We start from the raw sequence: 24,855 nt of genomic DNA, 5'->3' as shown, positions 1-24,855 counted from the left end.
GGCTTGTGCAGCGATCTCATTAAAGCCAGTCCATGCTCCAGCCTCCAAAAATACCAGATTGAGTTGATAATTTTTCTCAGTCTCAGGAGTTCCATGCAATTTGTACTAAAATCTTAATGGAATATTTAGGCATTTATGTAGTCGTAGTATGTAACTTTTTCATATTGTTTCTTCTGGATTCCATTTTAAGTGACCTGGAGAGATGGAAGATAATCCCTGCCTGTGGAGTAGTGAGGTTCAGTTCACTCACTCCTGGGTGAAATATTCCCCTGCTTATGTCTTGGCAGATGGGAAGGACCAGCCTATGGAATACCAGACTAAGCATGGGGAGGTAAGGGAGAAGAAGCTGGGTTCATTTCACTCGCTAATCAAGAATAACCACAAAGTTCAAAATTACTACATTAGTCAGTGCCATGACAGCGTAACAAACATGCATTGTAAGGTAGTTAAATAAAATATTTAAGGGAATGCACCTGGCAGTGGCATTTGGACCCACAAGGATGGGAAAGTTGGAAATGCACAGATAAATGGATTCTTCCAGCCTTTGTTCTAGGATTCAGAGTAATAACAGCAATAGCTGACAGTGGGTTTTCTTCACAGCAGGAGGTATCCATTTGGTTCTTACAGCTACTGACAATTCTTCGGTGATTTTTGTTGTTATATTTTTTCTAATCCTATTTGAGTACCTGTTTTTTATGAGATTAATGGCTCACAGTCTGTGAGACACTTATTTAAGATGCAGGAAGAGGGCTGTGTCTGGTAGACACATCTGTGCTCTGCAGTCTAAAATTGCCTCCTGTTGTGAGAGAGAGAGAGATAGAAAGAAATTACTAAAGTATACTTGAGCTGCTAACAAGCTACTTTGTAACCTTGTCCCTGGACTTTACTAGTTGCCATTAAAAAAAACAACTTTTACTGAGCTGTTGTTGGATTGAATTGTGATATTTTCTTTTCTAAGTGGGGCTGTCAAAAGCTATATGGTTTAAGAACTCTTGTTTTCTCTTAAACGATGCTACACCTGCAATGGAATAATTCTGCTATCCATTGAGGTCTGTTAAACTGCATTAGAAACCTTTCTAATGGCAAACTATTTTCCAGGGAAGCTAATTAATATTTGAATTTATTTCCCCTGGAAGTGAGACACTGACAGCAGTGACTGAAAACAAGCATTGTATCAGGCAGGTATTGTGATGGGCTTGCTCTCTTTCAGTCATACCTCGTGTGTTTTTATGGAAGGCATAGAGCCATGGCACCTAATGCTGCCCTGTGATTTCTTGAATGGCTGTGATCTGCATTTTGAAGAACTGGTTCTGACAGCTTGCAGGGTCTCCTGGAACTTCACGTTCCCAAAGCAAACTCAGTGTTATGAAAGAACACTGTAGCAGACATATGTACAGTAAGGTCCAGCTGCACAATGCCTAATTCCTGATGAAATCTGTAATGGACGTGGAACTAAATGTTCCTTCAGAGCTGGGCCCGCATGGCAAAGAATGAATCATAGGATCATAGGATCATCAAGGTTGGAAGAGACTTTTAAGATGATGCAGTCCAACTGTCCACCCAGCACTACTACTCTTACCCCTAAACCACTAAACCATCACCCAGTGCCACATGAAGATGCCTCTTAAACACCTTGAGGGATTGTGATTCCACTGCCCTCCTGGGCAACATATTCCGTGCCTGTTATGCATCCTAACAGTAATTTTTGGTTTTTTTAATATCCAATCTGAATCTCCCCTGTCTCAGTTTAAGGCCATTTCCCCTGGTCCTCTCACTGCAGGAGCAGTAGACAGACTGGCCCTCACCTCATTACAACCTCCTTTCACATGGTCGTAATGAGCAATGAGCTCCCCTCAACTTCCTTTTCTCCAGGCTAAACAAACCCAGTTCCTTAGCCATTCCTCATAAGGCATGTTCTCTAGTCTTTTCACAAACTTTGTTGCCCTTCTCTGGACTCATTCCAGCACCTCAATGTCCTGTCTAAAGTGAGGGACAGAACTCAAACAGTATTCAATGTGTGGTCTCATCAGTGCCAAGTACAGGGGGATGATCACCAGCTCTGGTCCTGCTGGACACACTATTCCTGATACAAACCAGGATGCCATTGTCCTTCTCTGCCACCTGGACACATGCTGGATCATATTAAGCCAGCTGTCAACCAGCACCCCCAAGTCTCTTGCTGCTGAACAGGTCTTGAGCCACTCATCCCACAGCCTGTGTCATTGCATGGGGTTGTGTGTCCCAAGTGCAGGACCCGGCACTTTGCCTTGTTGAACCTCCTGCAGTTGTCCTCAGTCCACTGACCAAGTCTGTCCAGGTCTCTCTGTAGTGTGTTTCTATCCTTGAGCAGAACAACACTTGCACCCAACTTCGTGTTGTCTGCAAATTTACTGAGGGTGCACTTGATCCCCAAATCCAGATCATCATTTAAACAGGACCAACCTCAAAGATGAGCCTTAGGGAACACCACTGGTGACCAGCTGCCAGCTGGATGTAACTCCATTCACCACCACTCCCTGGGCCCAGCCACCCAACCAGTTTTTTACCCATCAAGAAAAGAGGAAATAGGCTGGGTATGGGGGAGCTGCTCTATCTGTGCTTGTTCATTAGCTCCCAATCCATGTTTTTCAGACTGCAAGCCACAAAAAATAAAGCAAAATCTTTATCATACCTATTTCACCATATTCTGCACCTGCAAAGGGCTGTGAAATGGGAGGATTGGGGGATTTTTGCTTTTTCCAGCTCATTTCAGACTGAAGTCGCTGCTGTGTTGTGGTGCAAGGTAGGGATCCCTTGGCTGTCTCAGAGAGCAGCCGCTGTCCAGCCTCTGTGGTATGGCACCATGGCTGCAGTAGAAGTCTACTAAATTAGATGTGACCCTCTTGATGAATGCTCATTTTCATCATCTGCCAGAACCACTGGCAGCAGATCATCAGGATATCAGTCCCATCTGCAGTGATGCACAGGATTTGCAGAGAGCTTTTCCAGCTACCATACTGACTTATAGACTTACTCTGATGAATGGGCCCATCTGTTCCTTTCCAGAAAGCAGGCACAGATTATTAAGACTGCACCATACCCACAGATTTCAGAAGAAAAGGAGCCAGCTCTCAAACTTGTGCTACTAGGCCATTGCTGAGATGTGAATAAATGAAAATGAAGGAATGTCCTGAACACCCTGGGATCTATATTTTCTCTTCTTACAGTCAAATGGCTTCACAACTCTCTGTAAAAAGCAACTTGGTTTACTCTCTGAGATCAGTATAAATATGACACATCTGATGCTTCATGCTATTCTCAACACACATGCACTGGTGCTGCCCTCTGATAACGTTTTCTGGATGTCACAGTGGGACTGCCAAAGTATTACCACAGCACACTGATGAAAGTTCAATAATCCAGCACGTAGGCCTGGATATATGCCTGTATTTGAAAGAGAATAGCAAAATAGGTGCAGATGTATTTATTTTTAACGGTGTTTAATTTGATCTGGTCACAGGCATATGCAGTTAATACACATAACCAAAACAGGATCCAAGTTACCGAATACTCCAGATTACTGAAGAAGAGAAAAGAAAACTTGTTAACAAGGAGGGAGAATGCATAAATATTGTTGAGGAGAAAAACAGAGCTTTACATTGAAGTCTACTAGCAGATGACCTGCCCCATAAAGCGCTAGAAACCCATGAAAGAGAGCTGATGGTGGCAGTGATTAATTGAATACCAGCCCAACAGCAGAGGAGGTAGTTCTCTTGGTCAGGCAGAATTTCCCAATCTGGCATGAGCAGCCTCGTGAGCAGAGCCTTAGCAGTTCATTTCTCACTGCAGGGTTTTCAGAATTCATATGCTGACCAGCTGTTCATATTGCATAACCTCCCAGGCACCTGGGGATGTTGGTTTGGTCAGAAGAGTAAGATCAACACAGTGATATCCAAATACTGAAAAAAAGTTTCTGGAGTGGGTAACTTGGACCCTAACCTCTCTCCCCACTTCTAACATTTTTAGTTGAATATCCCAAGGAACATTTTTTCCCCCAAAGAGACCACATTTTATTATAGTTGACTTATACCTGGCAAATGTTTCGCCCCTTCCAAGCAGTGTTTTTCCAATTGTTCTTTTGTTGATTGCAAAAGCACCAGCAAGATATGGCAATCTACTGAGTGGATGAATACAGCCTGATAAGCTCCAGCATTTTGATTATGTAGGATGAAGAAGGGTTTAAGAGGTAGCTGACTAATCAGCAAGGAACAAACCTTCCAAGTTTTCTGAGCACAAAAGCCCTGTTGTAGTCTGAAGGAAACCAAATGCTTCCAGGGTAGGTTCCAAGTGGGATGGAAGGGGAAGAGTGGGAAACTTTCCTTTTTGGGGTACATACAATTTCTTCTTTTACATTCGTAATACAATTGGGGTAATTGAACTGGATGAGTGCTCTGTTTTCCTCCATAATGATCCCATTCCTACACTGAGATAAACTACAGGCTTTAGGTCTCATAGTTAGTCCCCTTGGAAACCAGATTATTTCCTTTTAAATTAGAGCACACCAATTATCCTCTAAATAGTTTCGATTATTGTTCGTAACCACATAGCAACAAAGGATGCATTATCCACTCCATCATGTACAGTTGAGTTTCACCCTGAAAGGATACTGGCAGATGTGTGTGAAGGACTGATGCAATGACCTCCTTCAGCCACATATTTGAGCAGCACAGAAACAGTGATGAGAGGTGTCTTTGGTATATCAGCATAGTGGTTACACATAACTGGATTTTCTGTTTATGTATCCGCTCAGAGTTGCTGGTGGAGAAACAAATAACTCTTACTGATACTGATGGCTGATATATTAAAAAATGCTTTATTTGGTGTTAGGTCCCATACTGTGGGGCATCTCAGAAGATATTAAAAGTATCTCAGGAGTTACTAATTATTTCATTTGCGAAGGTATTCATTACGTCAGGCGCTATAGATATAAGTGGGAAATACAGCCCTACCTCAGAGACTGACAGCCTAATGCCTAAACATTTCTGTCTTGTATGCTTTTCAGTGCAAAAACATGAATGCAAGGATCAAACACATTGAATTTTATCTTTCATGGGAAGACTTTCAGTCTTCCATATAAAATGCACCCTTTTTAAAGGTGTTCTCCCTTCCTCTGGAAGACTCTTTGGAGATGAAGCAACACAGCAGAGATGGAATCAGCTTACAAGAGTGTAACTGTGTTTTCTTCTCTCATTACCTGCTTCAAGGTGTTTAATCTGCCTTGCAATGGCTAAGATAACACTGAATTACTAAGAAAAGATCCAGTGGGTCTGTGTAAAGCTGCACCCTATTATACCTTGGCCAGCAGACAGTGAAGTCTGAGCTCCAATTTGGCAATGCTGTCTCTTCCCTCTTTCTTTAAGCCATAGAATCATAGAAGGGTTTGTGTTGGAAGGGACCTTAAAGATCATGACTCCATCCCTGCTGTCATGGGCAGGGGCACCTTCAAGCACTATGAGCTTCATAAAACACTTGTTGAATTCAGTGATGCTTTTGCTGAGCTAATCTTTTGCCATTGAAGTTGTGGTGCCAATAATTTGTGCTGGGGGGTGGGAAAAAGGAGTTCCTCAGTTGCTAAAAACAGAGTCCTGAAAGCTTCCTGCAGAGCTTGTGAAAAAAAACCATTGAGTGTTCATCTCCAGGAATAACCATATGTAACAAATTTCTCTCTCTCTGGGCTACTTATTTCTGGTAAGACATAATTACCAGTTCTGACTGCTGTCAGCAGTGCAGCGAGTGTCTTCGCCCCTGCCCCCAATCCTTTACTGTTCGCTTTCTGTGGTGGACAAGCTGTATGGAGCTCGATCACTTACTCTCACAAATGGTCTTTATTTGCACAGAATAGATTGTTTCCCTGCACTGTCATTTTCATATTCAGCAGATGATTAACTTGTCTGGCTGCTTTTCTGACCCCTATGAGCCTCCTCTCCTCCAGGTGAACTGCCGCAGCTGCCACGTGAAAGCAGCCTGCTAATCTCCATCAAAAGAGCTCAATTAGGGAAATGTGGTTAAAATGGCAAATGCAGAAGTGAGAGAGAATGTGTTTGTGTGAGAATATGACATTATACATCAGAGGCCTACAAAAGACTGAGGTGATAATTGCCTGTCTAAAAACCTGGCAAATATTTTAATGAAGCCTGTGCCTCACTCGGTGACAAGTATTGCTCGTTGATTCCTTTCAGCCGTGATCCCTTGGCTCCTTTCCTACAGTCATTTGAAACCTAGCTAACCTGAGAATGAAGGGGCAGATCATTCCAGTAAGCATTAATTACCTGCAAGGAATACCTGGGTATTCTGTTAGCCAAACTTGGTGCACTCCTTTTAGCCTTGCACACTTCTTAAGAGCAGTTAGAGGTGTTTTTAAAACACTAATGACTTTATTCTCCTTGAGATGTGTTGATTTTTCTTACAGTCCCCTCTCCTGTTTTTCAAGGTACTGTAAATGTCCCCAGGGTAATTGTGAACTGACTAGAAGTGCTTGATATTGAGCTCTTCCCCTTTAATTACCATCGAAAATCTCGACCTACATTCTGAAACTGTTTTCCTCTATACACATGTGGCAACCTGCATTTTTGCCCAATAGACAAATTCAGAGGAGCATCTCACCTCTTTGGAGCACATCAACCGGCACTCAGTCCAAACATGTATCTTGAGACATAAAAAGTTGTCTGGATTAAATAAAATTTTCGTTTAAAAATGAGAAAGGGAAAATGGTTTTAAGAGGGGTGGTGAAAGTACTGTGACTCCTAGAGAGAATACCTATTTTCTAATTAATTAAGCAAACTATTCTGCTTTTGAACTCTTCACATTGGAAAGCACTGTTTCGGATAGCATTCTGTAATATATAAATAATTTTGCTCCAGAAAGGATAATTCGAGTGTTTGGTTATAGACTTTTCAGTGGCTGCTGCTCAGAAAATGCTGCTCTAAGACAACAGCCTTCACCTGTCCTGAATCCCATAGTTGTTTCTTCTTCTTTCGGCAGAAAACATACTGTCAACTTGTGTCACATGGACCTTATTATCCAAATTTGCTCCTCTATCAGTAGTCATAAGACTTTCCAAGGTCTTGAATTCTTTATCTTTTTCCCTCTCAGCAAGAATGGATAAATTGGGTATTTCTTAGATAGTGTAGGACATGAAAGACATCCTTGGTAGTGCAGAGGGAGATTACGCTTTGTCTGCTTAGGAAATCTTTTAAGTGGATGCCTGTCTTGCAGCCTAAAAATCACTCATGACATTCCCTGAGCACACTGCAGCGGAAAAAGAGCAAGGCAAGGATGTGTAATTTTCTCATGCTTGTTGGTCAGAAGTCTGTTAGCAGGGCCACGTGATGGTCAAATTCCATTTGGATGTTAGGATTGCACTATGGTTTAGGTAAACAGATGCACATGGATAACTAAGGGGCTTTCTTAGTTAGATACACTGAAAATGCTGATGGGCACAGAGCAAAGTTATATTAACTTAAATGTTAACTATCAAACATTTAGCTCTATCTAATTTGTATGCACAAATTTCCAACAAAGTCAAATTGGTTTAGCAAGACCCTTGTCTCATTAAAATTAATTTTTTCAAGACATCTTTTTTTTGTTTCAAAATAATGTTTGACTTAGACATGTATAATGGGGAGTAAAAACCACCTAGAAAAAAAAGCTATAGAAAATATAAAACTAAAAAGTCTTTAAGTACAAAACATTTTTCTGGGGAATGAAAAAAAGCTTTTCAGGTCTATTTAGAATTCTGTTATATTCAACCTTTCCTGTTCAAACACAATACAACTTTCTTTAGTGAATGAGCAGAACTAAGAAACCTGTGCTAGTGCTGTGTGAAAAGGTTTGAGGTGGATTGAAATAGTTTCTCTTAAATGCTGAAATCAATCTAATCACGTCAGAATGGGAGGATATTCTGGCTAATTTACATTGCTTTCTTTTATCTAGCCTGACTCAAGTTAGTTAGATGCTCCTCTGTTGGTCAGGTGCAAGTTGCTTTGGATCAATTGATTTAAAGATCAAAATAATGTTTGCTCTTACTTCTTTTTTTAGGTTATGAAACAACTTCTTCCTTTCTCTTGCAAGACTTTGATCCAGAAGTTTCTTTTTTTCCTACTAAGACTAATTCTAATTAATTCTCCTTTTCATCTTAGCCTGTCAGTTCAGTAGTCTGAGCACAGAGAGAGAGCTTTATGAAATGTCTAACAGATTTAGCATCTTAAATCTGAATATTTCTTGAAGAACTACAAAAAGAAAAGCTTTTCATAGCAAGTATTTTGTTTTACCTCCAGGTGAGCTATTTCACAGATCCCAGATACCTAATAGGCCCTTTGTATCTTTCACTTCATTTGCTCTCCTGGTGGTCTGATAAATGTACAAATGGTAAAATAAAACAGAAGCAGTTTTTTATATTTCAAGTAGGATAATGTGGGAACAGAACAAGACAAGAGATTGATGAATGAGGTAATACAAGCTGTTCATGAAATTTCAAATGCAGCTGAAGCCAGGGAAAACAGCACAACTTTGTACATGATGTGCATTACTTTCAGTGTTCTGAGGCATATTTCTAAGATTTACCTGAGCATCTCAATTATGTAGCATGAGAAAAGTTGCTTTCTAGAAGAGTAATTTATGTGGACAGACATTATTATTCATTTTGAATATTTGTTTTGGTCTGCAATATCCCTTTGTCTTCTATTGGTTCCACTTGGATATTTATTTTCAATTTAAATAATTTCTAGCTTCAGACAAGTTATGACTTATGCTGTCATGTTTTGTAGCTAAGAAAGTAGTTGACAAACTGTGTAAAACCTCTCCAATAAGAGGTTACCATGACAGAAATCATGTATGAGGAGACAAAAAGCACACTGCAAGGTTTTGAGTGCCATCTCTGGGGTGCAAGTAAAGCCTGCTACTGAGCAAATTGCTCTGCCAGCGTAAACATCATCCCTCTTCCGTCTTCTGTGAAGTGCCTCTGAAGTCTTAGAATTGTTCTGGTGCATTGTAGAGTTTTCCTGACCCTGTGCAAAAGAAGCAGTGTTGAAGGGACTTCAAGAAGAAGGCTGGTCTTGTGTCATCACAAGATAATGTCAGCTATATTTATGTATATTTAGGTCACTAACTTCATCTAGGACTTCAGTACCCCCAGAAAAGACAATCTCAAAAGCTATCAAAGGAAAGTTACTCCTGTGCTAGTGTGTTGCTGCTAGAAAGTTCATTTTACTAGTGTCTGACCTGATTCTTCCTTCCATTTAAACACATTATGTCTTGTCCCATCTGACAATAAAGAAAAGAAGCTGCTTCTTTTGCAGCAGTCTTTAATGTATTTTGAAGTTATGATGTTCCCTTTTCATCTTTTCACGTCAAGAATGAAAAGCCCCAAGATAACCTTTTCTTTCTTTTTGCCCCAAATACCAAACTGTATTCATTCACTGAAGCCTTCTTCCAGTTGCCACGTGCTTGTTGAAGTTCTCACATTTGTGGCTGCAAATTCACATAAACGTGATAGAGACTTCAGACAAAATAAGCCTCACCTGAAAACCACTGTCAGCTGAATGCAGACTTTTCAGAAGCTCCAGTCTGAGACTTTAGTTCTGTTTCTCTCTGGAAACCATCTGTACTTCAAGAGTTTACTGAAGTGTTGATTTCTTCCAGCAGGTACCCCACCTCAGGCAACAGCATCTCAGATATTCAAAAAGAGAGCTCTTGCACTATGAGGCAGTCTAGTGTCCTTCAGCTCTAACAATGTGATCCCTTCTCATCACAGAAATTTCAGGAAAATGTCAGAGAGTTTGATTTTTTAATCCCAAAAGGGCACTACTATGTAAAATATCTTTTGGAGAACAGGGAATAAATTTCATTTTTTGAAAGTTTAAGGTGTAAGTGGCTGACCCCTGGGAAATAAAGTGTACTGCTTCGCTTGCTGCTTTAATGAAGGTCCTCTGCCAGAGAACACAAAGTTCTTTATGGAGTTTGTTTTGTAATATTGACTTACTTACCTGGGCTGGCAAGGAGCTCATATCTCTTCCTCAAAAGTCACATTAACTGCTTCACTGCTGCCCAGCGTGAGGTGATGCTGATGCTGTAATTTGCAGCAGTAAGACAGGTAGGGGGTTGGCCCAGCTACTATCTCTCCTTGCTGCTAGCCAGGAAACTCAAAGACCTGCTACTGTCCTGCCTCCATGATCCCACCTTCCTGGGCTGCACAACTTGTCCTTAGTTACAGATCCTGGCCATCAGATCAATTCCTATGAATGTGTGTTATCCCCGATACACAGCTATTGCAAATGAAAAATATACAGACCAGATTGAGCACCTATTACACTTCTGCTCAATACTGTATAACAAGATTGATGACTCCTTCAGCTCCCAGTCCTGCTCCTACAGAAGTCAATGCATTCATTGCCAATATGAACAGGAGCAGCTCCCTATTTTGATAAAACACAACCCCCACCAATGTACCTCCCTCTATTCCTTGTTCCCAAGGACGGCCTCAGTGCCCTTGCAGGCTGTCACACTTCCCTAAGTAAGCATGAACTTAATGCCCGCTGCAAGGAGGAAAACACACAAGTGCAGAGCCACAGGCAGTAAGATGTTGCCAAAGTGTTCAGGCTGGGCTGCAGACTGGAACAGAGTGCTTTGCTGAGCCTGTTTGTGCATGCACTGAGCTAACCTATCTGTTAATTGCTTTGACCTGTTTGTTTACTTCCTGCTCGGGAGTCTCAGAATTTGCTGCACTCAAAATGACTTCTGGATTGCAGCACTGCACAAACATTGACTTAACCTTTTCCGTTACTCTGTGTCAATATTTCCAGTCTATTCATATGCATGTGCTATTGCACTGGATAAACCAGGATTGTGTTCAAAACTAATGCTCTTTTATTTATCTGGAGGTATCGTATTGTGCAGGTACACAAAGCACCCACATGAATGTCTTTAATAAAAAGCTTAACCCTTATCAAACAAATAACACGTACCCATGGAGCACTGGGCCAGAACAACTCCAGTTTAGGAAGCTTTTCTGGTCCTGTCAGTGCTCTCCTCACAACCAGAGCAGCAGGTACAGGCAGTGCCCTGTTTCCCAGCAGCAGCAAGCCAGAAAAGAGGAAGACACTTCCAGTGAGTTCTTTTTGGACATGACCTTCACCCTTGGGTTATACAATTAGATGACCATTCAAAGGACACCCTAAAATTGACCACTGAGCGTTCTGGGAACACGAACACCAGCAGTGAGCAGTGCAACCAGAACTATTAAGATCAATAGAGTGTTCAGGCCCTTACAGCAGCATTTTGTGTGTGTTATGTGATAGAGGAGCAGAATGGAAAATGAAAGTCAGTTAGAAATACTTAATTTTTTATTTGAGATGACAAAACCAATTATTTTATTGCTGATACCCAGCATTGCTGTTTATTCTGCTTAACTCTGCATACCTAACTTATTACTTAAGAGATGTATTTCTCAAAGGGCCCTTTTATGAAGCACTTTTGGAACTCTTGCATCTAAAGGGGACTTTGTAAAAACAAACTTTGATCCAACTTGTTTGATCTAAAAGCCAACCAAGATGAAGAGCTGTTTGTGCACTGCCTTTTTGAATAATTCTTTTCTTAAGTAGTGAAAGGTTCGACACAGTTCAAACTAATCATAGCATTTCTTTTCCATGGGTGATAATTAGAAATTTTCCTATTTGTAAGTTATGTGGTTCTCTCCTATGCAATATTTGCCTGATTAGCCTTTAAATCAAACTTTAAACTCTACCATTTTGCAACTATGTAGAGTTTTGTTTTTCTTTTAATGAGATAATATTAACATTTGTTTTAACTTTTAATATTTTCTTAACTTCTATAGCCAAGCAGGCGTACTCCACTACCCAAAGCCAGGTGTGGCCATAGGAGTGCATGCCCAAGAGATGCAAAGAATAAAAATCACTAAAACCCCCCTTGTATTCAGATTCTCAAACACACTGTAAGGAAACCACAGGAAGGGCGAGGGCTTGGGGATGGTTTTCCACAGAATAAGTCTTGTTTTACCAAACATACCTGTTGGACTAGGTAGAAATGGGAATTTGGAGAGAATCCTCACTTTACTTTTTGTTCCTCCACCAAAAAACTGAACTGCCTAGGCACATAGGCAGAAGCTGAATTTTCTCCAGTGATCAGACAGAATATATCTAGACAGATGACAACAAGCAGTACTTGTGACATGATTCATGTCCACCCACCTGCAAATTAAATAGGCCTAGCACCTAAAATCAGTGAAAATATTTTATTTTATTAGTTAGTATAGAAATTTATCATCGTCTTTTCTCGTTAGCTCCCAGAAAAGGTGTGCAACTGATCTCTTCTTTTTTTTAATCTTTCTTACACATTTTGCAAAATATTTTATTCTGTACACTGGTTCTCAGTATTGAAACAAAATTGGTTTAGGTCTGAAAAGAATGAGTTAGGACCTGCCTTGAGGGGAGATTTTATTTCAGCTTATGGGTTTGTGGATGTAGGATGGACAAACTAAGCAGCATCTCAGAGTATTTTTGCAGTCTCTGTGACTGAACAAGAAGCATATTTCACCACTCTAAACCTAGTTCTTGTACAGTCTTATTCAGCCAAAGAAGCATTTGGGACCCTAAAGTAGGACAGTTTTTTGGTAAGACTGTTGCAAGTTGGAAATTGGTAGCTGAAATCAGACACAAATTGTTTGTCTTTGCCCAGACATCCAATTGAGGAAGTTTAAATGCAGTTTCCCTTTGTTTAAAAAGTAAAACACATTAATCAAGCCTTTTACTTAAATCTTCCAGCTTTCTCTGAGAAACGTTATCCCTTTCAATGAGCCTCAGGCATTCCCACTTGACTCAGGTTAATGTGTTTGGTCTCTATAGAAACAGCAGCAGATCCCACATGTAACTTGGAAAGGTCATCTCACTTTTGTACAAAAGCTCACATTGTCTCTTCCTTCTGTTTCATAAAACAGCAGTAAAAGGAAGCAAAAGGCAATGCACTGTACTCATCCAGAGTCTCAGGGCTCTTCTGCTCTTGCAGACGCTGATGAAAGACCAGGCCCTTCAGTGCTTGTGCTTGCTGACCATCCTGGGTCAAAAGGAAACATGAGCTTTTAAATACAAACTAAATAATACCATTGAGTTGGCAGGAAATTCAAACTCTCCTGAACTGTCTGGGAGCCAGCAAAGCTAATGAGCTGTACCATTTCCAAATGGGCTGTTGGTAACACCATCTGAGAGCTTGTGTACATACAGAGTTGTGCAGGTTTGCCTCAAAGCATAATTCAAAATGGATTTAATTAAACAAGAGAAAAAATAATATGGAAACTTAAATAGATATCAAGCAAGCTTATGTCAATTTGATTAAGGAAGCAGTTTAAACCGAAGCACAATAATCTCTTAAATAGAGCAGAGCTGTCTTTTATCAAGGGTTTTCTATTGCTTTAGCTGCTCGTGGTTTAAAAAGCAATTGAAATTAAAGGCAGACTACAAGTCAGTTCCCAACCTCACCATCATGTCTGTTAGTACAAATGGTGAAAATTTTGGGACATGGTGATCAGTGAGAGACAAAGAAGAATGTTTGGTGGTATCAAAGAAACATACCTGTAAAGAGAGAGCCTTTTCATAGGAAAATGGAGTACTGGAAAGAAAAAAAAAAAAACTTCCTGAATTTCGTACAGTTTGAGAGCACTTTTTTTTTTGTGCTCCAATGTTCAGTTACACAACTTTTAGTGCAAGGAGTATTGTTCTTTGGAGGGAGAAATGTAGGTGAGAGAGCTCTGCTTTATGTGCAGAGACATTTCACAAACAAGTCCTGTGCAAGCAAAGTGGTGATTAGTCAGGAGGGTAACTCCAGGCTACAGCCACAACCAGACAGTCCTGGGCCGTCCCAGCCAGCCCACCACTCCCATTCATGTTCCTCTCTGAGGCTTGTGGGTTACAGGGTTCATGCAAACACCATCCACGTTCTTTCGCTCTGCCTTCCTTATGCAGCTGCTTTCTGCACTCTGGTATTCAGGGCAAAAGTGAAGCTTTTATTGAATGCTTTGGTTGTGTGGCTGAGGGTGACTGTGCTCCCCTTAAAGCAGTCACATAAAATAGGATGTGTGCTTAATGCATAAAAGGCTAACAACGAGATCAGCTCTGTATTTGATAACAACTCAGACTTTTTTTTGTGCAAAGTTCCAATGGCTGTGTACTGCCAGCAAGTCACTGGCTTTCATTATCTGCCCAGAGGAAGGAGCAGCTGCATGGAGACAGAACCACTCCTGGGACCTGGGCGCACAGCAAGTGACTCTGGCTGATGCACATCTTCAGCTCCTATTATATTATTTGCTGGCTTTATAGGTTGTGCAACATTAGTCTTACTTTGCATTTCAACCCAGACTTCTTGCAAAAGGATGCTGCTGGAGTCTAGCCAGCCAAGTCCCTTCAAAAGAAATTTGCTTAGAAGTCTATAGTTATAATGTAAATTCATCTTCAATTTCTCTCAAACCCATTAATGTCTTAAAAAAGTATTGTTTATATGAAAGCAGAGAATATCACAGGGTATCTTTCGACTTTCTGGCTCCCTCCCTGCTGCCCAGAGAGGGCAACAAATTGAACTAGGACTCCACAGAGACTGGCTGCAGTCACAAATGTGAATGGTACCTAGCTCAAAAGGTTGCTAAGTGCAGGTGAGACCTTCAGATGCCACTGTAGCACTTACTGCTGTAAATCAAAGCAACAAGAAGTGCTTCAGAAGCAGAGTTCATAAGGGGCTATGCTCTTAAGCCAGATTTAACATACTCTTTCCATTAATTTTCACAAGAACTGAGAACACACATCTCTGAGGGCCTAATTTGGAGCTAAATGGAAGTTCCCCATATTTTTCAATGCAGATACCGCAGTGCATGAGATTTGGTGGCATCTTGATAAAGCTATGTTGGTAGCAACATGTACCATTTTAATCTAGTATTTCTCAAGTTAGACCTGAGGGGCGTCATGCACTCATAAGACACATTTGTCTAATCCTGGAGTCAACTTGATTATTTTCAGTAAGTGCTCTACTAAAAAAAGCATCAGATATACTAGGGAGATATGACACTGCTCCTCAGTTATCTTCACCATCACAATAAAACTCCTGTCTTTATACTGAGTTATTCCTTATATTCCTATTAATTGAACCTCCGTCTTGTTGAACACTCTCCACCGTTTTCTCCTAACTTAGAAAAAAGTGCTTTTTTTGCAGTTACTCTAGCTCAGCCTGTGCCCAGATAAATAAATGCCTTGTGTGCATCTGCAGACATGTCCAGGTTGTCAGTTCTTTTTCCAGTCACCTGGAGCTGATGTCCTGGAAGATACATATTCTTTGCCCCAGATATTTCTAAGATGGGAATAATCAGACATTGTGTAACAGGAATCCAAGTCTGCTCCAAGCAGTATGTTCCAAGCTAGAAGGATTTTATTTCTCTTTGAGGAGCTCTGCTTGCACAATGTAAAGTAAATAGCTGTTCTCATCTGTGAAGATTTAGCAGGAGAGGGGAAAGGAGAAATGCCAGCTCTGTCTGTAAGACATTATTGCACTTGGAGTACCTGCAATAAATTTTTAACCTTTTCCAGCTTCCCTGGGGATGGGCAGGTATTCAAAAATATCAGCACCCTCATCCTAAACCTTCACTTTGCAAACCAAAATAAATGAGATGTTTAGCAAACCACTGATAGAGAAATCATAATGTTCTCTTTTACTAGACAAATAACATATTTTATTAAACAAACAGTAGAGAGATTATCGCTTTCTGCATGAGTGAGAGTTTAATGTGAAGGACTATCTGATTTTACCAAGAGATGAAATTTCCCATTAATTCCATTTTTATTTAAAATTAATACCCACAGAAGTCTGTGATGTCTGAGGCAGGTTTTAATCAAGCATATTTTGAACACCAAGTAGCTTGTGAGCCCAGCAGCAGTACTGCTGCAGAGCTGCCTGTCTGTATTCTCCTCATTTCTTGAAAAGGTCTGTGCCCCTGTCAAGACACGGTACCATGGTGGGTGCTCAGATCAGCTCTGAAGTGAGTTGGCTCAGGCCCTGAGTGTGGTGTCACACTGCCGGGTGTTGCTCACAGACAGACACAGCCAGAGAGCGCAGGGATGGGAACAGGTCACGATGTGTACCAGCCCACGGGATGCTGTGAAGGCTTGGACGTCCTGCAGTGAACTTCAGCTCTTTAAGCATAGAAGGTGCTCCTTCATTTGACTCCAGTACTACCTACGCCCAGTTTGGCACGTGTGTGACACGAGAGCTAAAGGGGCAGGAAGAGATTTTGCTTGTAGTAAAAGCTTATAGAGAAAGGCAAAAAATACAGGATGAGAGAAGTCACTGCTGCAGGCTGTTAGCAGTGCCCAAGAAGACGCATTAGAAACGTAGATGAGCTCAAACTAGGACTGACAGTCACAGGTTGGAGGAGAGAAGGACAGAGAAGGTTAGAAATCTGCCTAAATATCACCTAGCCATGACACGTTACCAATCCCTCAGCTCTGGAAATGGCCACGTAAAACCTAATGTAGACACCTCTAAGCAAGTGTCTGACCAGCAAGATTCCTTCAATGCTGGTACCTGAATCCTGACTATTTTTTGCACTAATCTCCCTTACTTTCTTCTTGCATGTGCGTTTTAGATCACTTGTTAATAACAAGTCCTTTAGAAAGCTTTCAGGGTGAAAAGTAATATATTGCATCTTTCCAAATCTAAATTTGATATACAGTAGACCTTAAAAATTTTAGAATTTAGAAGTTATATGTACATATATTATCTAGCTAGCTAGCTAGCTAGCTATCTTTCTCAGGCTCAGTGGGGACCTTATATCTCTCTATAACTAGTGTAAAGAATGTTTTGTAGTTAAGTAGGGGTCAGTCTCTTCTCCCAGGTAGCAAGTGACAGGACCAGAAGAAGTGGCCTGAAGTTGTGCCAGGGGAGGTGTAGATTAGATATGAGGAAAAAATTCTTCCCAGAAAGGATGGTCAGGCATTGGAATAGGCTGCCCAGAGAAGTGATGGAATCACCATCCCTGGAAGGTTTCAGAACGCATGTGGATGTGGCACTTGGGAACTTACTTTGTTGGTGAGCAGGGTGGCGCAGGGTTAACAGACTCCTAGGAGTCTTTTCCAGCCTTAATGATTGTATGATTATATTTTATTATTTATTTGTATTAGAAATCTCAAAATCTAAATTGCTGTCTAAGCTATTGCTACTTTATTAACATGCAGCACAAGCAAACCTCAAAGAACTCCAACAATATTTTTAAGGCCCTAGTTTGTCAAATTAAATCTTCAAGCAAGATCTCTGGATAAACACATGCTTAGCAAGCATGTACCCAGCCGAGTCTGGGCCTGACCTGCTGTGCCATGCTAATTATTGCCAAATGGGCAGGGTGTGCTGGTGCTTGCCACTGCAAGAGTCTGCAAGAAACTTTCCCTCCAAAAGCTGTCACTGCCTCCAGCAAGCGAAAACCAGTCTTTCAGTTCCCTAAGCTCCAACTCTACATCTCTGTGCGGCCGTGTTTGCAACCCAGAAGGAATGAAGAGGGAGGGAGCAGCTGCCTGAGATAAAATAGTAATGCAAGGTACACCTGGCCCAAACTGATCTGCAGAGATCTGACTTATAAGAAGTCAGAAGCAGGGAACTGCGGCGCAAAATTGGCACTGATGTCACTAGGGTATATTTATAATAAATTATTCTGAAACATATGTAGTATAAAATTAAGAATGTGTGTAACTCCACACTCAGTTTCTGTCTTAACAATGTTTTGTGCTCTGTCTCACTGTCAAGGGAGGCCAGCTGCACTTGCAAATTAGTGTTAATTTTGAAATGCAGCTGTCATATGCAGTGGGTCAGAGTAATGAAAAGGGTTTTAATAGAAATCGAAATTAGTTAAATCAGAGTCTCACAAGCAATTTTTCCACAAGAGGAACAAATTACTAATATCTCCTTTGTTTTTTTCCAGTACTTCAACATTCCAATATCATGTCAGTCACCTTATTTGCATTTTGGCATATTTTGTGGATTATTCAGTATTCAGTTGTGGATCCTTCAGAGTCAGTGCAGTGTATTCTCTGAATGCATATTATTGATAGCTCCACAATCAGTATTCTGCATTCATAACGTGGAAGGAATTAACTGATTTTATGTGCTTATGACATTCAGAGTAAAATATCTGAAAGATATTAGAGTAGATAACATCATTGTATGCATGCATAATAACATGTATCCAAAAATTAAAAATTATAGGGAAAATAAACACTGCTAGACTCAGAGTACTTTCCCACCAGCAACAAACTAACCAAACTTTAATAACATTTGTGGGTTTTTTTAATAGAGTCTCATTATGGAATATATTTTCTGCAGCCTTTTGTTTCTCACTCCCTAGGCAGCAATGCTGCTGAATATCATATTCTTTGATATATTGCTTGACTTTCACAATCCATGTAATCCCAGAGGAGTCAGTGGGACTACTCATAGACTTAAACAGAGGGAGATGAAGGATAGAAGACTTAGATTGTCTCTCTGAAAAGGGCTCATCATGACTCTTTGAAATGGCCAAAATCTATGGAGCATAACAGAAATGTGCTCTTGAGAAAGGAAAAGCTATAAAGCTCAATTTGGTCCTGATACATGCAAGCCCTTTGGAAATGAATGGCAAAATTGATGCTGACCAAAGAAGAGGGGATCTCCCTCCCTGACTCTGGTGGTAGCACGAGGAGCTACCAATTTATGTCCCCTGGGGGAACATACATTTTTGTCAGTGGTCTTTGTGAGAGCAAATCCAGAATACAAAAGTGATTATCTAGTTGAGATTAATTTCAGATCTAATCAGCTGGGTTTCCACATGGTGGAAATCCCTGGATGTTTCCTGGGTTTGTCCCCCTGCAATCAGATTATTATTTGAAGTTCTATCCATCACAATTGATTTGTTCTGTAATGCATTAAATTGGTGTGATATGTAATCTCCTAACATCTTCTGATGCTTCTTTCCACAGCGCCGCTTCAGTCACTAAACAGTGCCTTGATGCGAAGGTGTTAGACAAAGTAAAATGTGATGTATTTGCTAGTTGCAGGCAAATAAGGAGAGAATCCTAAGATAGGAATTGACAAACAATGTAGGTTTATTAAGTGCCAGAAGTATTGACAGAGTGTGTCAAACTTCACAATTTTTTGGACCTTTGAGTCTCCTTGCCCTCTGCCTCTAGAAACCTGTTATCTATTCAAAAGGTATTATCTTTTAGCATTTCAGGGGTTTTAGTATTCATTATCAGACAGTGATTGATTTTTTGATATTGATATTCTGCTGGAAAAGATGCAAAACACAAAAAATCCCCAACCCTGCGTCATGTGAATTGTGTCAGACAGGAAACCAATTGTTGGACCTGAAATTTCCTGTTTGAATAATAATTTTGTGCTCTCTCCTGATGGTAGTCAGATTTACTGAAATAGCCACATAATGAATCATGAAACAACATCAAGCAATGAAGGTGTGAAAGCCTTCACTCAATTGTGTTTTAAGTTCTATGCGTTTCATTCCAGCTGGAGTGGAACAGAGTAGTGGACTTGAGCAGAAGTATCTATTAATTTTTACAGCTGGTTTGACTTTGGCGCTATAAACCATATTTTCTTCTGCCCAGTATTGGTAAAATAAGAAGTATCTCCTTTCATACTTGTTGAATAGGAAAAGCAGAAAAAGTGAGCTACTTTATTGAGATAACTAAGGGTCTGCATTGCCTTTTAATGAGACTCATAATAGTGATCCACAGAAGCAGGGCTGTGTTGGAGGCTGCAGGATGGAATGTCTATTTCATTTTAAGGCCTATATTAAATGAAGCAGAAAGGTCAATATAACACCCAGATTTCTCACCTGCAGTAGCAGAGAAGAGATTTTTGTAGAATAATGGTTGTAAAGCAATAAGTCCTAGGAAATGTTGTGTTCTTCTGTGGAAACAGACACTTGAATTCATTGACATAAAACAGTGTGGAAGTCAAGAATTTAGTAGGATTAAAAACCGAACAGAGGCACATCTTACACAACCAGCCACTGGTGCCATTAATCATGGTAGTGAATCAAGGTTTGACCTTCCATCTTCAGCCTCTGAAGCTGAATTTTAAACTTGAAATGGAAGAAGGGAAAGTATTTCAGCATCTTCTGCAACAGCCAGACCTGTCTGCAGTGAGAGGCAGCTACAGATGGAGCTGGACCTGTTGTGAGAAATGGCTCCTAATAACTTTTCATCTTTTATATATCATGCCATTTTACTGACCCTCTGGTCCATTCATGGTTTAAAAAGAGGCTAAATTCAGAATATTAAGAAATGGATATTACAAGATCACAGTTAAAGATGCAGCTTTTTGTGCAGCAGTCTCTGGGCTCAGCTTTGGAAGCTTTTTAACTTTCCTGTGACAAGATCCAAGATCATCAGGGAATGCTTGAGAACTTCTAAAGAAATTTAAGGTACTTGCTGCTACCAGGCAAGGACAAGGTAAAGAAGCTGCTCTAGCAGCTTCAGTGAGCATGATCAGCTGCCTTTGTTAGCTGCCCCCAGCTGGAGAGGGCCAAGCAGCCGTTTTAGCTGGTGCTCAGCTAAAAAATATAGGAGTGCAGCTCCCAGAGCACAGCTAATAGCTAGAGCACTTTATAGAAAAGGGGAGAAAGAAGAGGGATTCAGGTCAATTTTTCTGCTGCAAGAGTCTCAGACATGAGACAGAGCACAGAGTGGTTTCCTTGGCAAGCTATCCATGCCCAGGTAGAAGGACAGAGAGTAAGTTGCAAATGGTGGATGCAGCCCTGCAAGTGTATTAAGCTGCAGGGAATGCTTGGAGTCTCTTTCTGAGGCCAGGAGAGATGGCCCTCTGTCCTGCAGGAGCTGGGCTGCCAAGTGGAGGAGTTACAGGAGAACAGAGAAGAGGAAAGCGAGGTAGAGAGGATCTTCTCTGAAATGAACAGTTTGAAGAGCTGAATCCCATCTGCAACAGCAGGGGAGATGCTGTTCTCCCCTGGTATGAAGGTAAGTGCAACCTCCAGAGAAGGTGAAGATTGGAAGTCAGTGACTTCTGATGCCAAGAGAAAGGCTTCTGCCCCACTTGAGGGCTTGCCTCTGCAAAACAGGTTTACTGCCTTCAAATTTTGAAGAGGGTCACGGGTATGTTGTCAACACAACTGATGACATGTGTGGTGATATGCATGTTACCTCTGTTAAAGGTATCCAGAAGCACTAACCTTTCAAAAGAGGTGAGTAGCTTTCTCTGTCAGAGCCTGCTTTATGCTAGAGCATAAAGCTGGGACAGCTGAATCTCTCTTGCTGGCTTTTCTCTTGTTCTCTTGTGCCATGGGCTAGAATGGAACAAAGCTGTAAATGATGGAAATATCAGTTTTCACTCAATTGCTCTGGATGGAATTTCTCTGCGCTCTGCCAGTTACCATTGGAATAACTTACATATCCTTCAAAATCAGCATTGAAAAAAAGGCTTCCTAGAACTACAAAGCATCCTCACTTCAAATGTGAAGTATTTGGACAATGTAACAGTGATATTTTTTGCTTTGTATGGCAGGGCAAGAATGTTGGTGCATATTTTGTTGTTCAGGGTTTTTTTTACCCCTAAGCTGAGGTTTCTCCTGTTTATTTGCTTTAAAGGTGCTTTGTGAATTGGCAAAAGATCTTACGAATGTTCTACATATTTTTATTCTTGTTTTAAATGCCTCCAATTTTCTTTCCATGTTCAAGGCACTGTACAGTTCCAGTGATTTCATTCATGCTGAAAAAAAATTTCCATTCACTGTTTACAAGAAACATTTACTTAGATGAGTAGTTTGAAGGTTTTATTGGTAAACAAGAGTTTAATGGATAAATCTACCTATTCCCCCAGGATAAATACTTGGAGTATGAGGCTATTGCTACAACATATTTTAGATCTTCAGTGTCAGTCATGCGTACAAAAAGGGCCATGTGATCCGTCTCTTTACACAACCTGCATTTCCTTAGGAAATACTGACATTAGGACATGTCCTGTCATTAGTGGCCAGTCTCGACCACCCTGACTAACCTGCGTGCTTACACCACTTCTTTCAGTCTCTGAGATATACTGAAATATAATTTGAAATCTAATGGCTTAACTGTGCTCAGAAAACGTGATGCAAACAGAGATTCTCCTAGGAGTACAATACATCAAAGAAACATTTCACTTGAGTGTCCTTCAGATAGTTGATTTTTCAGCAGAAATCCTGTGCTATTACAGTTCAGCTGTAGAATTTCTTTTGTTCAGCTCTGTCACTTAATACGGTACTAACACATCTTGAATTGGCAAACCAGATGAGTAATGCAGAAACTCTATCCACGTATGGTTCTTTCAATTCACAGAATCAAATGTTTCTAAAAACCCATCTTTTCTCCCCAGCATAAATATTCCCAAGCATCACCTGATTTCCTCATAATGACAACAGTTGTCTCTAATTTCTGCTCAATTTGTTTATTCCTACCATGATTGTCCTAAACATTGTTTCCAAAAATGAAGGAGAGCAAGTATTTTAAGAATATTCAGGTTTTATTGTGGTGGAAATTTAACAACTGTAAGGACCCGCAGCATCACTTAAATCAAAGATTAAATTACTGGTTTTATGAAGTTGTAAATTTTGTAAACAACCTACTTGGGGATGACAAATGTCTGTTCTTCATATATCAGACACATAAGACACTGCCGAGTGTGGGTCATTAAGCTAAAGAAGAAATGAAAAGGTCTGATTCTTCATGTGTTGAAGTCCCATGGGTGCAAGTTCAATAAGAACAGTACTACCTTCTTTGGTTCCTTAGATATTGTTAATCTATATTTAAAACCTGTGTTTTAATTAAACTTGAAATTTAATTTGCTTTAACATCTGTGTAAAACAGATTAAAATTAATAAAGTCTGACCCCCTTATGGGTTGCCATGAATGAATAATTACTCTTCAGCAGCACAGGACAGATTGTACTGGACTTTTTGGCACAAGTTAACGGTAAGAAGTCAAAGGAAGTCCAGGAAGTACCAGAAATCTTGAACTGCATTAGAAGTTTAGGTTTTCAGTTTCTCTTTATGTAAATTGAAAAAGCATGTGCTAGATTTTGTCACTGATAATAATTATGGAAAATTACCTGCATAAATTGAATATAGGAATATTCTAATTTGGAGCTTGAAACTGACTGCCAAAAAATTAGTTCCTACGGATGGTGCTCTTAAATAATAATGCTAATTCGGGTAACACCACCTGGTCTAAATTCAAAATGAAGAAATGTCTTCCTAAATCCTTTCAGTGCCTTTAGGAAGCTACCACTGCTGGCTACAACTGTTTCTTACCGTTCCAAGTGTATTCAAAGGCTGAAGTCTCATTTAGTCTCAGCTGAAAAAGGAACCACCTACAAAGAGACACATGGTGGTATTTTGGCTGCAGATACTGGCAGTGTAATTAATTGAAAGCACCTCAAAGGAAAATCCTGAAGTAAAATAGCTTTTTTTTTTTTGACTGGGGAAATAAAATTCATGTAGACTTACGTGAACCTCTAGTTCTTCAAAGACTGGTACTCACATTGATTGCTAAAGAATTTCCTTGTACAGATATTTTCCAGAACGTGGACTTCTATGTGGTAAAGGTGAAGGCCTGATGTTTGAGGCATCCCTGCCTAACCCAGTGCTGCTCTGCATGGAAGGGAACTTAGTCTTTCAGGGCAGGGGCATGTGGCAAGTTCTGAAGCTGACAGCATCCCAGCTTGTGCCTCTGAAACAGCATCTGAGCGCTCCCCTGGAGCAGGGTCAGCCATCCACCCCTCCCGCTCCAGGGCCAGGGCATGCAGGGGTACCAAGCCATGGACAGGGGCCGTGGGATGCACCTGGGCCTCCCTGTGGACCGCACCAGCTGCAGCCTGCTGGACTTGAGCAAGACCTGACTATGGCCATCCCTGCCAGCAAAGCAGCACTGTGAGCACAGTGGGGTTTTGTTGCTGCAGGCCCCCAGCTGGGTAATAATTAGCATTGACTCTATGATTGCAGCAGGCTGATCAATTGCTTTATTATATCCTCTTATACTATATTATACTATACTTATTAAGAAACTCAGTAACCCTTCCAGCCAGTCCGATACAGCTTTGATCTAATTGGTCAATCCATCCAAACACCATCCAGTGTCCAATTAAGAAATCACCCTTTTGTAAACAAATTTCCATAACACATTCCACATGTGCACAACAATAGGTGCAACAAGTGGGGATATGACTTGTTTCTCATTCTTTTCTCTGATCTTCTCACAGCCTTCTCCCAGCACGCCTGGGAAAGTCTGTGCCTGCTCTCTGTGGCCAGAGAGCTGCTGCCACAGGGTTTCAATAGCTCACCACAGCAGCTGAAGTGCTGGAGAACTGAGATCTCTCTCTGCAGCAGGTGCTGCTACTTGATCCTTCAGTTGTTTTCTGCTCACACGCTGACCCTGACTAAAACGTAGCAGATTGTGCAGTTCAATGAGGCTGTAATGAAATGCAGTGGGATTGCAGGTCGGCTGCTTTCTGCTACAATAGTGTTGTTTAATGGGCTCAGATTTATCATTATCCTTGGCTGGCACAGCTCTAATTGGCAAAGCCCATGGCCATTTGCTAAAAGGAGGGCTGATATGGAGGTGCTTTTGCTTCTTTATAGCCCTCAATCTCCAAATGCACTATTTCTTCATGTTTTACCTGGGCAAATAATCTGTCTCAACACCCTTTGTGTCCTGGAGAGGGGAGCAGTGAGAGAATTAATTCCTTCAATGCTAGAAGCTTCTGGATAGATTTATCCAGAAAATAGGACTTTTTTAGCAT

The 24,855-nt window shown here is 40.8% G+C and overlaps 1 long non-coding RNA gene across 1 annotated transcript; it reads right to left on the bottom strand.

Moving 5' to 3' along the window:
• Window positions 1–12,459: 12,459 nt before the first annotated feature.
• Window positions 12,460–23,483, bottom strand: LOC137479247 (uncharacterized). Its single transcript, XR_011002083.1, has 5 exons — window positions 23,369–23,483; window positions 21,260–21,389; window positions 15,335–15,515; window positions 13,527–13,619; window positions 12,460–13,104 (listed from the first exon to the last, which is right to left on the bottom strand). It is a non-coding gene; the product is annotated as an uncharacterized lncRNA (long non-coding RNA).
• Between the last annotated feature and the right edge of the window lie 1,372 nt (window positions 23,484–24,855).

Source organism: Anomalospiza imberbis, chromosome 1 (assembly GCF_031753505.1).
Source record: "Anomalospiza imberbis isolate Cuckoo-Finch-1a 21T00152 chromosome 1, ASM3175350v1, whole genome shotgun sequence".
In the NCBI taxonomy this organism is placed as follows: Eukaryota; Metazoa; Chordata; class Aves; order Passeriformes; family Viduidae; genus Anomalospiza; species Anomalospiza imberbis.
Note: the sequence above shows the minus strand (reverse complement) of the source record. Positions and strands in the feature narration are given on the sequence as shown.